Here is a 13,556-nt window from a genome sequence, read left to right on the forward strand (position 1 = left end):
TGGACTTTGGAAAGGGAACAGCTACTGACTGCAAATTCTTCTTCCACATCAGTATAAACCACACTTGGTTAAAACCAGGAATTTTTATCCGTACCTTTCTATCCTCTCCTCTCCTCTTGTCCTTTCCCATCTCCTCCCCTTTGATACATTAATACCTCATTCTTTCCTGAGAAGTTAATTTTATTTATAAAACAGATATTTTGAAATTCCATATAAAGAAAGTCTGTGCAATACATTTAGGTTTTGTATCTAAATAAATATTAAAGATATGTTTTTAGAAATGGCATAAATAATTCCCAGTATGTTCTAATGTTAGCATTGAACTTGGTGCAAAATAGAGCAAAAATGATTAAAATTAAGACTCAAAAAGGAACACTTGTCTGTGGTGGTTCTTTGGTTCTTTTTGGTCCTCCAATGACATGCTGTGATGTAGGAAAATTTTAGTTCATTACAAAGATATCAGTGATTGATCTGTTCTTCAGGAACATCTTAAAAGAAACTACTGTCTTATGAATTTGCCTAGTTCTAACTCTTACCTGAAAGACAATATCTAATGTCAGAGATCGATGATGCAACTTTTTACTTTGTACTGAGGATTAAAGGGTCAGCCTCACTCAGCTTCAGTTATAGCAGTCACTGGCATCTGAAGTCTAGGAAATATTACTGGCATAAAAAAAGACTTCATGGTAGCATACTATGTATAAAATCAAGCAGATAATAATTCTTTATGTTCATAAGTGTTTATTATATAGAATTTGCAGAAAGTTCACATTAAAATGAAGGTCTTAATACCTATTACATTGTCTCCGGAGGGCAAGTTGATTCTTACCACTGTTTTAATTGTCCATCCGGGCGATCCCATGGTGTAATGGTGAGCACTCCCAACTCTGGATCACAAGTTCGTGAGTTCGAGTCTCAGTGGGGACCATCCTCTGGCAGTTCAATGCCTCCCTGCCATCCTGTCCCATCAGATCTTGGAAGCTCAGCAGGGTCAGCCCCGGTTAGTATTGGGTGCTGTAGACAGTCTCGAGGACTTCCCTGTCACTGTCCAAGCTCGCTCAGCCGTGGCAGATGGACCTTAGGACTTAAATATGGTGGGGCCAGTTCTGCGCACGCTGTGCCTCACCTAAAAAATCCACTGCGCAGGATCGAAGGGCACACCCATGTGGGGAGAGCCCTTCTCAAATCTGCATTCGCGAAGTTTGGCCATACATACATACATACATACATATAACTGTCCATCCAGGGAAAATGGCACTTCTGTGCAACATCTTCATTCCTGCACAACATGCTTCCATTCAAAGTCCTCCCTATAAGGAGATACACACGGATCCATCATAACCGTGTGAGTACCCAATATCTATAAAGGCTACCCTTAGAACTGTGATATTCTGTTAGCTTCCATGACAACAGGAAAAAAATTAAACCAGGCTTTATATAATGTCAATGCAACTGGCTGTAAAATGGAGTGCAAAGTAATTCTATGGAAGAAGAAAATCTTACAAGATCTTGATGGGTCACTGCCACGATAGGATACTACCTTCCAATTCAATCAAATGATTTTAGGCCACATGTTCTGGATGATCCCTTACAAGCTATGACTGACATCAGCTGTACGACCTCTTTCCTTCATGTCTCTTCAAGGCAACTTCACTGCTTTCCTCACAGAAGAAGACTCAGCCAGAGTGAGGTTGTTCATGGCTCAAATAGCTTCTCTAGACCATTATTAACAAAGCTAAAGTACCATATGACAGCTACAGCTGAGTCTGTGTTTTTCAGTGTGCCTGGCCATGTAGTGGTGTATAATTGCACAGCTCAAAAAGTGATCCTTCCATAGATGGTTCTTTTTATTTCTTTTCATTTTATTTGGAATATTATATACATTAAGAACAGTGTGCTTATAAAAGTATTTTCTTAGGACTCTAAAGAATAGAGTCAGTCATCAAAATCTCCTACAGAGCGCTGTAGTAGATCTGAGGTGACCGGTGCTATGATTTGGCTTGCTATAGAGTCACAGAATCATTTATGATGGTAACGAACTCTTCTGATCATTGAGTCCAACTATTAACCCAGGACTGCCAAGTCCATCAGTAAACCATGTCCCTCAGTGCCACATCTCCACATCTTTTAAATACCTTCAGAGATGGTGACTCCACCACTTCCCTGATTAGCCTGTTCCACTACTTGACAACCCTTTTGGTTGTGGAAAACACATCAGATTATGAAGTGTGGAAAGAACAAGCTTTCACTGTGGATCTCAAGGAGGACAGTGCTGGAAAAGCACCCTGAACCTGACAAGCTGAATACATGAAAGACAACTTGTTGAAGTTTTAAAAATTATGCAGTTTTAACTGTACTGGGGTTTTAGTTACAAAGTTTCTGTATCGTATCCCCTCTCCCTGCTCATTATCACTTTCCTGCTGGATTGCCAGCCCCCACCCTGTATTGTATCCACACATTCCCTGTCTTGCCCTGTGTTCCTCGGAGGCTTTTTGTTCTCTAAGTGAGTCATCACCAGGAGCTCGTTAAGCACAACATTGTTTCTTCCCCGGCCAGGCGACCCCCCCTCTCGGACGGGCCCTAGGACCAGGATGGTCCCAGCCCCAACCCTCTGCACGGCCACGGCAGGAGCCACATCAACATGCGTGGGAATGCCTGTGCTGGTCCGGGGCAGCCATTATTTCTCCACGGTTGCCGTGGCCCTGCCCGGGGGGTCTTGTGGCCCCACCCCTGCACTGCCAGAGCAGCCGCAGCAACCAGAACTTGTATGGAGCCGCCCTTGCAGCTCCATGACGAACCCGGGCGGCCCCCACCGGTCTGAGCAGGGGCAGCTCCATGCCGGAATGCCTCTGCCTCATGGAGCTTGGTGCCACTGGGGCGGCATGGCTATGGCTGCTGCTGCCCCGTCTGCCCCCAAACCATGGATTTCTATCGGGTGTTAGTCCCTCCATTTTCCTATTCGCAAGCTGAGCACTTAACCCACTTACACAGTCCAGTCCCAGCTCTAAAGGGGACCTGGGGGTACTAATTGACAGGAAGCTCAACATGAGCCAACAGTGTGCCCAAGTGGCCAAGAAGGCCAATGGGATCCTGTCCTGTATCAAAAATAGCGTGGCCAGCAGCACCAGGGCAGTGATCCTTCCCCTGTACTCTGCATTAGTGAGGCAACACCTTGAGTACTGTGTTCAGTTCTGGGCCCCTCAGTTCAGGAAAGGGGCTGGAGCGGGTCCAGAGAAGAGCAACAAGGCGGGTGAAGGGATTGGAGCACAAGCCCTATGGGGAGAGGCTGAGGGAGCTGGGGGTGTTCAGCCTGGAGAAGAGGAGGCTCAGAGGTGACCTCATCACTGTCTAGAAGTACCTGAAGGGAAGTTATAGCCAGGTGGGGGCTGGTCTCTTCTCCCAGGCACTCAGCAATAGGACAAGGGGGCACGGGCTCAAGCTCTGCCAGGGGAAATTGAAGTTGGAGATCAGAAAATGATTCTTTCCAGAGAGAGTAGTCAGGCTTTGGAATGGGCTGCCCAGAGAGGTGGTGGATTCACCATCCCTTGAGGTTTTTAAACTGAGATTGGACGTGGCACTGAGTGCCATGATCTAGTAAATAGATTGGAGTTGGACCAAGGGTTGGACTTGATGATCTCGGAGGTCTTTTCCAACCCAATCTATTCTATGATTCTAGCACCTTCCCCCCCCAGGACCTCATAAAAGTCTTATGTATTTCGCAATAAAGGTCTTTCAGCTCTTGTCCTCCAGACTGCAAACATCTCTTTTTCAGCACTCTCTTGGCTCTAGAGGCAGACGAGACCCATTTTCCCTTTCCCCCAACGCTGCATGTTGGTGAAGAAATTTTTCCTAATATTCAATGTAAGCCTCCCTTGGTGAGACTTGAGGCCTTTTCTTATTGTCCTATCACTTGTTACCTGGGAGAAGAGACCAAACCCCATCTGGCTACAACCTCCTTTCAGGTAATTGTAGAGCGCAATAAGGTCTCCCCTTCAGGCTAAACAATCCCAGTTCCCTCAGCTGCTCCCCATCAAACCTATGCTCCATGCCCTTCCCCAGCTCTGTTGCTCTTCTCTGGACTTGCTCCAGCACCTCAGTGTATTTCTTATAGTGAGGAGCCCAGAATTGAACACAGGATTTGAGGTGCAGCCTCACTGGTGCCAAGCACAGAGAGACAATCACTGCTCCGGTCCTGCTCATCACACTACTGCTAATACAGACCAGGATACCATTGGCATTCTTCACACCTGGGCACATTCCTGGCTCATGTTCAGACAGCTGTCAGCCAACATCTCCAGGTCCTTTTCCATCAGGCATCTTTCCAGACACTCTTCCTCCAGCCTGTGGCATTACATGGCATTGCTGTGAACCACAAGTAGGACTCAGCACTTTGTCTTGTGGAACCTCATACAAATAACCTCAACTCATCAGTCCGTCCAGATCCCTCTGCAGAGTTTTTGTACCTTTCAGCAGAGCAACACTCCTGCCCAACTTGGTGTCATCTGCAAATGGAGAGTTCATTCAGTGCACTTTTCTAGATCATCAATAAAGATATTAAACAGGACTGGTCCCAAAACTTAGTCCTGGGGAATGCCACATGTGACTGACCACCAACTATATGTAACTTCATTCGCCACTACTCTCTGGGCCTAGCCATCCAGACATTTTTTTACCTGGCAAATACACGACATCACCCATCCAAGCCATGAATAAGGAGTTTCTTCAGAAGAATGATGTGGGAAATGGTGCCAAAGGCTTTAAGAAAGTCCAAGTAGACAACATGAGCACAACCTGTTCCTGTACCTTCAAGATTTGCTTCCTGAGGAACGTCCAGCCTTTCTGGACTTCTCTGCCCTTCATGACTGCCTTCCAACAATCAATCTCCTAAATAGGCCAAAGTCTGCTCTCCAGAAGTCCACGGCTGCAGTTCTACTGATCCCCCTTGTTACTCACCTAAGAATCAAAAGCTCTGTCATTTAGTGATCACTGTGTCCAAAATTGTCTCTGACCCTCCCATTACTCACAAGTCCATTAACAAAAACAGGTCCAGCAGACGACCTTCCCCAACTGGTTCATTCAGCAGCTGCATTAGAAAGTTATCTCCTGCACACTCCAGGAACCTCCTAGACTGTTTCATCTCTGCTGTGTTGTATTTACAGAGAACGTCTGGTAAGTTAAGTCTCCAACAAGATGACTCCCAAATGCTCATAGGTTATTTGGTCTCCCTCTTTATCTCAGTTGGGTGATCTATAACAGAATCCCACTTTGCTGGCCTTCCACTTGATTCTCACCCATAAATACTCAACCCTGTCTTAACCATCATTAATCTCTAGGCAATTAAACTACTCTCTAACATGCAGATATACCTCACCATCCCTCCATACATTCCATGATCCATGGGGGAAGAAAACTGGTTGTATATAAACCTCTTCTCTATACCACCTTTGTTCAATAAGGCGAAAAAGCAATTGACTGTTACCTCTAATATGCTGCTTTGCATTTGATGGAAGCAAGTTTCTATGAACACATAACTGAATCCCTCTGGTGTCTTTGTGTATGTGTGTCTATACAGCAGCCTTTGGCAGACTAAAACATTTTAGTTCAGTGGTGTTCTGCCTGGGTTTTATGACATATTTCCAGATGATTTGCCATGCAGCTTCCTGTACTGCGATGAGGCATCATCTGTTAGTCTTCGAGCAATTCTACTTCCTGCTGGTTGCAACTTCCTGCTGGGTTTTTGACAAGCAGAATTGTGAGGACTGGAAAAAAAAGGTGCCATATATATTTTCTGACTGTTATTGCTTTATATCAGATTAAGTTTACTATGATTTATGGGTTTTCTAGGTATATTCATAATGGTAGAGGAGCTACTAGGAGCAAACAGTGGCAACATAAAAACTACTCTGGAAATATTAGAACAGAGAGAAATATATCAAGAAGAGATGTTTGATCATAATAAATGCAAAGTTGTTCACAGTGTCAGAATAAACAAAGACCAAGATTTGAAATCTACAATTCAGAATATGGTAATGCCTCCAAGAAGTAATTGCAAATACAGCATTAAAACAACCCATTGACTCCTGTGTATTGACCTAATATTGACTTTACTAAGATTAAGCTTCCACAAACTAGCTGGGGAAAGAAATGAAATCGTAAAAGTTTCTGATTGGAATATTCCCGTGTATGCACTAATTCAGCAAAACATTGAATCTTGTTGTCTTGGTTTGAGGGAAAAACCAAAATGTTTACCAAAAGGCAGAGGAGAGGATTCCTTCACAATAATCACTCCACACTTTATTAAATTTAAGAAAAGGAACTTGAATTAGAAAATGGGTATAAGAAGGACAACTGTTCTTAACTACTATATGTATACATATAACTGTAAATAGACCAGAGCAAACTACTCCCCCAGCACCAAAGGTAAAGAGAAAAAACAAAAGAGAACAAGCCCCCAAATGGCAGATTCCTTTTGGAGCAGTTATATTTATGGACAGGGTCAGTGTCACACCCTGGCTGGCTGTGAAGTGAATTTTCAGTCTTTTCCCAGCGAGGCGGAGATAAAGGATGAACTCACGTGAACACTCGTATCTGTCCTTGTCCTCTGTTCCAAACAAGGAAGGAAAACTGGGAGTGGAGGAAATGTTAATAATTCCCAGGAATCTCCTTGAAGTCCAAATCGGTCCCCAGGAAGAGGGAAAAAAGGTCTGCAGTGTGCTGAAAGCAGCTGTGTCTCTCCCTTCTTCTTTCTCTCTCTGAAGCTCAGGGTGCCCGAAGATGGAGAGGGAAAAGCAAAGAGCAGAGCCAGCTAAAAAGAGCTCACTAGCAAGCAGAGGCTCCTTTTCTGCTGCTGCCCAAAGAAAACCCCCCAAAAAGTCAAAACAGCACACAGAGAACAAAGAAAGAAAAGCTTCTCCCCAGACCTAGGTGCTGGGGTTCTGTTTTCTCACCTCACTCAACCATTAAGCTTGAAACTAAAAGCCATCAGCTATCTTTTGTCTTCACTCCTGAGACTCCAAGCCTAAACCCTTTGTGTTGGTATGGTGAGAAAAATTCTCTGAGGGGGCTCCTCCCAAACACCACCTTCCTGTGTTTGAACCTTTAACACTTGTTTACCTTTACACATAGTTTCACTGTATCAGCATCTAAGCCCTTGATGGTCGTTGATTGTTTCTGAGTGGATGAGCTCATTTTGGTCTGTTGGTATAAACTCAGAAGGGAAGTAGTTTGAAAGAGAATCCTGATTTTGAGAGATTATCTACACCAACATCTTTATGTGAGTGACATGCTAGAGATTTTCAACAGTTCCTTAAGTTACCTAAATGAGGCTCACATAAGATACAGTTGAATCCTTAAATTATTTTAAACATAATGAATACTTAAATTCAAGAAAATTTGGGTTGCTTTTGGTTATGTTATTTATTTGAGGAGGGGGAACAGAAATCTCATTGTAAGAGTCTTGTTGCATGAGGAATATACACACAAAAATTGAGAGACACAGCAATCTTGTTTTGAACAAAATGGCCCTTTAAATAAATGCATTCAGAAAATCACTTACAAATCATTCTTTAAATGTGGTAGGCAAGCCATTTATTCAGCATGAAATGATTGTTTGGGTTTTGTGGTTTTGACACTGCTGCAAACTAAATATTCAAAACTTCTAGGAACTGCAGCATGGGGAGTCCCTTCCCAGTGGAGCAAAAGTGTGGCAGATTGGGGAACCCATTGGCCATTGTTGACTGTCTTTGTCTCTTCTGCAAGCATTTTTGTGTGTGAATCGTTCTCTCTTTTTTTATACTATTGTTATTAATATTGTTGCTGTTACTGTTTGTTTTCTTATCTCGCTGCTCTTTCCAGTAAATTGGACTTCTCTCAACCTGTGTTCTTTGCCTTTTGTGCCACCGATTCTCTTATCCAGCCACCTGCAAGGTAGAAGGGCAGAAGAGGGGTGAGGCGAAGTGAGCGAGTAACAGTGTGCCTTGGAAAGTCTCTATGGGAGTGCCAAGTTGGGGAGTACCTTTCCTAAACTATGAGCAGTAACTGTTACTTTGAGGGAATTTTGCAATTTCATTTATGCTAACTTTTAGTTTATGCTTTTCCACAGTACTAGAGACTTCTTTGTTTTCCTAAGAAGGTTGTTTTTCATCATTTGAAAACTAAACAGTCTAACAAATACCAAATGGACTAAGAAACAATAGTCCCTTCTTCATAGTGAGAGGGAACTATAGTGATCAGTGAGTTTGCACTCTATTATTCCATGTGTTTTAGGTAGGCATTGTTAACTAATCAGGGATTTGGATGAAGACAAATGGAGGAAAAAGAGCATTTTACTCCAAAGGTCAATATGAAAGCAACCTTAAAGCAGAGAAGTGTCTTAAAAGAGAAAAGAAAGTGAAAAGCTCAATCAGCATGAGGGGTTTGAAATAAATCAGAGAAGGAAAAAAAAGTGTTTGAATAGAAATTAGCTCCATTCATAGCAGAGAAATCAGATTTATTTTTAGACAAGACATATAAACAGGCTTCAGAAGAAACTAATCTGGAGCAAGGTGCAAAGAGGTAACTGTGTCAGACCTATTGTTTCCAACAGAAATGGTAGTAGGCCATAAGAAGATTAGCAAATAAGTATCACTGGAAAAAGGTAAAACTATTTAGCAAGTTGGACACTACTATAATTATCTGCAGATTTTTCTGCTTCATAAAGCTTTGCTATAATGTGCTGTGCAATACTATCTCTACCATAAACCCTTTAACTGGGATTGCAATAGACAGGTTTTTTTCTCTAAATTTGTGATATTTAGTGTTTATTTCTCTGTTCCTCTACTAAGTTTTGGTAATGTTTTGTGCTTTACACATCATATATCACATCAGATATGTGCTTTATGCATCATATATCAGTTTTCACTGATATGATGAATACAACCCCAAATAACAATGGAAGTTAGTATTTTTAGCATGCTCTTCCCAAGACACTTTTCTCAAGGCTCGTTAATTGCCATTTCTGATTACTTCTGAAAATGTGTTTGGCTACCTGGAGTTGCATATGAACATTATTATATAATCCAGCATTAAGTAAGCATCTTTGCTGGCATCTGCTTTTCCAAGATTTCCATCTTTATTTATAAGGTGACAAAGAAGAAACATATTTATTCAGCTTCCTCTCATTATTATTTTAATGCCTAATTAATTCATGAAGTGATGATTTTGAATTTACAATAAGGGTAACATCAAAATACCTGAAACTTTAGCAGCTGCTTCCACTAATTTAAATTCCACTACTATCTGTCCAGAGGAATGTGCTTTACTACCCCAGTAGAGACAAAACAGATGTAACAGCATAATATATCCCAGTTCAATGTTATTTCTGTCCAGCTATTTTGCCTCCTAACTGAAGATATGATGAACAGAAATTGTTGAATAGTATATTATCACCAAATGCAAACAGGACAACAGTAGTTTAATCCAGCTATAAAGCTGAATTCCTAGTAAAAATATCTCATCTATATTTCATCAATCATATCTAAAGTAATGGAATGCAGTTTTATTCAATGCCTTCAGATCATTAATTCACTCAACCCTCAGTTTATGAAATCCTGAAACAATTCTTGAAGTACTAAGGTACTTAGTTATTTAGCAGTAAGATATTCAATAAGAGGAAACTGAAAATACCACTGTATGTCAGTACCTGTCATTTAGAAATAAGGAATTTTTAACACTTCCTGATTTTTGGACTATGTTAAAACTATTGAAATTACTAAACATTGTTTATGTCTGCTTGTAACTACTGTCCTAGTTCAGCAAGCTGGAACCAGTTTATCACTGTGCGGGTGTGACAAAAGCTGTGGATTCTACACCCTCCATTCATTTCCTGAGAACTTTTAGCAGTGGACCATTTGCAGCAGCTGCCTGGGGCACACCTGACCCCTCAGGGTGTAAGCTGGGTGTGAAAGGAGCCTGTGAGATAAGAGCTGTGATAACTCCCTTGCAGGAAGTCATTAGTACCTCCACACCCAGACTGAGGTGTCATGTCTGCTAAGGGGCCATCAATGGTTCCAAATACCCTATGACTCACAGAGTGAGATCATCCATTGTGGAACTCCCCATCCTGAAGGAGGTACTGGGCAGTTCCACCTGGACCTGAGGGTATATAATCATGGGGGTTTAGAGACTTGGGGAACCACTAATTGGATCCAGAGGACGACCAGAACCTTGACAGGAGGAGACCACCACTCTCGACCAGACTGAGACCATCATCTGCACCAACAGTTTTCTCACTTCCTTTAACTCTGGACTTGGGGGAACCACGTGGGGTTCAGCACAGAGGCTACAAACCCCTTTGTGTTTGTGCCCCAGGCTGCTGGCTTACACTTCTGGGTTTTGTGGGTTAAAACCAATTTCTCTTTATGCCATTGCATTTATTGTAGTACTGTTATTAAATTGTAACTCTGACTTATAATCTCTTTTGTGTTGGGTTCATTTCTCCTGCTGGTTTACCTTTAAACCAGGACAACTATGTAAAAAAGGGAACCCTAAAGCAGACAATAGCCAAAATGACAACCAGTTCGCTCCATTTTGTGCTTGTAACTACTTGAATTTGCAAAAAAATCCTGTACTCACTAATAATGAAAAAACCAGCAAAAAAAACCCCAGAAAACCCCAAAACAAAACAAAAAAAAACCCCAAAACCAAACCCATATGAAATAATGAGCTGTATTTGGCAAAATTGTGTTTAACCGTTAGTTCATGTAAACTGGAAACAACAGGAGAAGTTCTACTGAGTCATGGAATATCTCATATTTGGAACACAGCATCAGTTTGATCTGCAAATATGTACAGAGAGATGTACTGAAATATAAAAAAATATTCTTCAAGAAGTCTTTTGACACACCACTAGGCTAACATAATTCAAGGGATTTGCTGACTTTTGAACTTCTGCCTTCAGGTATTACTCACTTTAAGCAACAAAGTCAGTCACTGAGATGATGCAAGTGTTTTATATTTAAAAAAAGTTGTCCTTCTGATGCTCCTGTAAACCTCCTTTCTTGTTTCCAAAACACTGCTTTGATTCTTAATTGACCTTTCCACACGTATTGTATCTGTATTCTTGCGAGCTTTGTGTAGCTTCAGTGTACCAACATGCAATGTTAAATTAGGATGTCAACTTGTTCATTTCTTTCCTTTTCTGATATATGTCACTGAGCTCTTCGCAGAATAAAATTTCATTGTGAAACACCTGATCAAAATCCTAAATATGCTTTTAAGACAGAAAGTAATAATTTTTGCTATGTAACCAGTGGCATTCTCAACAAAATCTTGACCACAAATACAAACGGACCTCACTTTCCAATTGTTGGGTTTTTTTTTCTTTATGACATACATACTGCCTTTGGGGCTAAAATGAAGGAAGTTGTAAATGATGCATGAAATAAAACATGGAATTCTGCTCAAAAATGAGTTTTGGAGAAAAAAACCCTGATAGCTAGTATCCTTTAAAAAGAAAAGAAAGAAACTTATTTCTAGGATTTATAATACTGTGAATAAAATGATGGTGCTGGGGAATACAAATGAGAATTGATTAAGTAAATGACAAAGAGACTTAAAGCAACTACTGATGAAAAAAATATTGGAACAGATGACTTATTTTAATAGAGTCATCTATAATAGGTATCAAATTATAAATTACTCTTCTAAGCATTATCATTCTTTATTATTTAGCCTACATTGTAGAAACAATCCTGGTCTGATTTAGATATTATTTAAAAATGTACCTTCTATTGTTATACTGCAAAAACATTGCTTTCTGCTTTCTAGAAATGCCTTTGACATGTTGCTTTCAAAGCAATTTAAAAATTATTATAAATTATTATCAAATTGTAATAATTACTATAATTAATTATTAATTATTACTATACAAGTTATTATTCATGCTATATTAATACAATTATTAAAATTATGGAAACTTCAAAATCATTTGTATGTTTAGAGTTAGGGTTAGGGCCTCATACCTCTGGATTGTGAGCATAGGCTGGCACAGCTCCTGTGTAGCCAGATGCATGCAGAAATCTTGGAAAATGGTAGTAGTCAAAAGAAAATTGATGCAAATAGGAATCTTGTAGTTAGAAATGTTTTGGGTGAACAAAACACGTGGAAAATTAGTAGTTTGCCAATGACCCTTGGGAATAATGAGTGGCTCCTGGGTTCATCATTACCCTCAATATGAGTGCTCTGGGACAGTACTGTCCTTCAGCTGTCTTGTTCCAGAGGGCCTGTTTTCAGGCTATGTGGGTCTGGAAGAAAACTGCTACACTAAGGTGTGAGGTTTGGTTCTGGGGTCTTCACTGCTGTCAGGCAACACAAAGCAGGGAGCAATGCATGATTTGCAAACTGAAAGATCTAGTGATATCATTTTTCACTTACCTTTACAGGAAATATTTGATAGTAGAAACCCATTTATTAGCTCCTAATGAATATCTGAAGGAGGAGAATTTCTGTTGACTAAACATGGTCATTAATCACTGAGCATGATGAGAGTGGTCTTACCTGAAATTGAAAGGGACTGGTGTTTGAAATTTTGTTGATTTCTAGGTGAAAATTGGTCAGCTAAATCTTTATTCTTTATGCCATCAACCATATGACATATGCCCATGTCAAACTCACATTCATTATTACTTTGGCAGGAATAAGGATGGATACTATATTCCTTTTAAGTAAAGTGGACACACAAACTGTCATCTAAATTTTGTTTTCTACACTGAAGTGTCCAATTCCCATATTTTAAGTAAATGGTATAGTTTTAATTCAAGTTTTGATGTGATAAATTGTTGTTTGCTATCATTTGGAATATCACAAAAAACCTGAAGTAATTCACCATGTTTGTATCCAAATTTCTTGATTTAATTAATATATGGCAAGTTAACAATTTGCAGTTTGATAATGTTTAGACACATGATGCTGACCCATGGTTAAGCAAAGTGGCTTAAGACAAGTTCACATACGTGAAGATTTATTAACAGGGAAGCTATGTTGAAGGAATATTAAAAACAAGAATTGGGTGAGAGAAGGAAAGGGTAAGGGGAGGAGGGAGGGAGAGGAGACAGGTGCTGTTATTACTGACTGGAGCATGCTTAAATCAAGGGTGGGTTCTGCACACCACAGTTACTGACTGGGAGATCCATTGTAGCAGCACTGTTAGGGTCTTCAGGTACAAGAACATGGAAGTAACAAGGGCAGTTGCATGAGAACAGTAGAGGAAAACACTCCCCGGGAGGCTTGGGTGAAGGTTTATGGAGCTGGCCCTGGAAAGCAGTCCATGAATATAAAGATAGAAGGCTCTTAACAATACAGAAGGCAAAGCCACCTAAGGCAACGTACAGCACACCTCAAGCAAGTGGGGACTGGTTGTTTATGGGGTTAAAGCTGTTCCTGAAATTATTTACGTTGTCTTTGTCTGCATGTGATTCCTGACTAATTTATGAACATATATAGAGTACAGTCATTTTAGTGAGTGGCCTTGTTGTGGAAGTTGTGGAGAGGTGGATAGAAAGGGGCAACATGCTCACCTT

The sequence above is a fragment of the Pithys albifrons genome, chromosome 4, assembly GCF_047495875.1.
Source record: "Pithys albifrons albifrons isolate INPA30051 chromosome 4, PitAlb_v1, whole genome shotgun sequence".
Taxonomy (NCBI): Eukaryota; Metazoa; Chordata; class Aves; order Passeriformes; family Thamnophilidae; genus Pithys; species Pithys albifrons.